Source organism: Anopheles maculipalpis (assembly GCF_943734695.1).
Source record: "Anopheles maculipalpis chromosome X unlocalized genomic scaffold, idAnoMacuDA_375_x X_unloc_154, whole genome shotgun sequence".
Lineage (NCBI taxonomy): Eukaryota > Metazoa > Arthropoda > Insecta > Diptera > Culicidae > Anopheles > Anopheles maculipalpis.
In genome coordinates this window covers 10,001-12,647 of record NW_026060474.1, presented here as the reverse complement: position 1 = coordinate 12,647, position 2,647 = coordinate 10,001, and positions in this window count along the sequence as shown.

Here is a 2,647-nt window from a genome sequence, read left to right as displayed (position 1 = left end):
AGTGAAAGTTACCCGACCATCAAAGTTGCATGGCGGTGCAGGAGACGAAAATCCAAGGTCGTCTAATGTAGGGACGTAAGACACGAAATCAAAATTTTGGCATAAAAGCTAAAATAATCATCAGACAGTGGTCATCCAAGGCATATAAGAGTCGTCTAACGATGCTGAATGCAATAAGCAATAGCGACTTTTTAAAGATTTTTTTGGATTTTTGTCAAAATTTACCCTTCACAACTTGGTACAAGTCATAGGACATGGGTACCGGTATGACCGACGGAAGATTTTTGGACAAAAAATTTTTTTGCTCTAACTTTGAGTAAAACGGTCTCAGGATGCATTATTAATCATGAAAAGTGATCTCCGACAGTAAATAGCGAAAGTTACCCGACCATCAAAGTTGCATGGCGGTGCAGGAGACGAAAATCCAAGGTCGTCTAATGTAGGGACGTAAGACACGAAATCAAAATTTTGGCATAAAATCTAAAATAATCATCAGACAGTGGTCATCCAAGGCATATTAGAGTCGTCTAACGATGCGAAATGCAATAAGCAATAGCGACTTTTTAATGATTTTTTTGGATTTTTGTCAAAATGTACCCTTCACAACTTGGTACAAGTCATAGGACATGGGTACCGGTATGACCGACGGAAGATTTTTGGACAAAAAATTTTTTTGCTCTAACTTTGAGTAAAACGGTCTCAGGATGCATTATTAATCATGAAAAGTGATCTCCGACAGTAAATAGCGAAAGTTACCCGACCATCAAAGTTGCATGGCGGTGCAGGAGACGAAAATCCAAGGTCGTCTAATGTAGGGACGTAAGACACGAAATCAAAATTTTGGCATAAAAGCTAAAATAATCATCAGACAGTGGTCATCCAAGGCATATTAGAGTCGTCTAACGATGCTGAATGCAATAAGCAATAGCGACTTTTTAATGATTTTTTTGGATTTTTGTCAAAATTTACCCTTCACAACTTGGTACAAGTTATGAGACATGGGTACCGGTATAACCGACGGAAGATTTTTTGACAAAAATTTTTTTGACTCTAACTTTGAGTAAAACTGTGTCAGGATGCATTTTTAAGCATGAAAAGTGAACTCCGACGGTAAATAGCAAAAGTCACCCGACCCTCAAAGTTGCATGGCGGTGCAGGAGACGAAAATCCAAGGTCGTCTAATGTAGGGACGTAAGACACGAAATCAAAATTTTGGCATAAAATCTAAAATAATCATCAGACAGTGGTCATCCAAGGCATATAAGAGTCGTCTAACGATGCTGAATGCAATAAGCAATAGCGACTTTTTAATGATTTTTTTGGATTTTTGTCAAAATGTACCCTTCACAACTTGGTACAAGTCATAGGACATGGGTACCGGTATGACCGACGGAAGATTTTTGGACAAAAAATTTTTTTGCTCTAACTTTGAGTAAAACGGTCTCAGGATGCATTATTAATCATGAAAAGTGATCTCCGACAGTAAATAGTGAAAGTTACCCGACCATCAAAGTTGCATGGCGGTGCAGGAGACGAAAATCCAAGGTCGTCTAATGTAGGGACGTAAGACACGAAATCAAAATTTTGGCATAAAAGCTAAAATAATCATCAGACAGTGGTCATCCAAGGCATATAAGAGTCGTCTAACGATGCTGAATGCAATAAGCAATAGCGACTTTTTAAAGATTTTTTTGGATTTTTGTCAAAATTTACCCTTCACAACTTGGTAAAATTCATAGGACATGGGTACCGGTATGACCGACGGAAGATTTTTGGACAAAAAAATTTTTTGCTCTAACTTTGAGTAAAACGGTCTCAGGATGCATTATTAATCATGAAAAGTGATCTCCGACAGTAAATAGCGAAAGTTACCCGACCATCAAAGTTGCATGGCGGTGCAGGAGACGAAAATCCAAGGTCGTCTAATGTAGGGACGTAAGACACGAAATCAAAATTTTGGCATAAAAGCTAAAATAATCATCAGACAGTGGTCATCCAAGGCATATAAGAGTCGTCTAACGATGCTGAATGCAATAAGCAATAGCGACTTTTTAATGATTTTTTTGGATTTTTGTCAAAATTTACCCTTCACAACTTGGTACAAGTTATGAGACATGGGTACCGGTATGACCGACGGAAGATTTTTTGACAAAAATTTTTTTGACTCTAACTTTGAGTAAAACTGTGTCAGGATGCATTTTTAAGCATGAAAAGTGAACTCCGACGGTAAATAGCAAAAGTCACCCGACCCTCAAAGTTGTATGGCGATGTAGGAGAAAAAAATTCCGAGGTCGTTTAATTTTGGGATGGATAAAAATGGTCACTTGTGGTAAAGTGATGTTGTTCATTGGCTATAGTAAGAGGGTATGGTGTCGTGACACAAAAATGAAAAATGTATGGGAACGTGTTCTAAACACTGTCACAAGGTGCAAATCGAGTATCTAGTCGTACCTTAGACACCAGTTCGGGTAAATGAGCCTCTGCTTGGCTCATATGTATGGGGAAAAGTAAGGGTGACCGACATGTCCAAAGGTAAAAAGCGAAAATTCACCCGGCCCTCAGACTTGTATGGAGGTATAGGAGAAAAATGTGTCAAAGTCGTTTAATGTAGGGACGGATAAAAATGGTCACTTGTGGTAAGGTGATG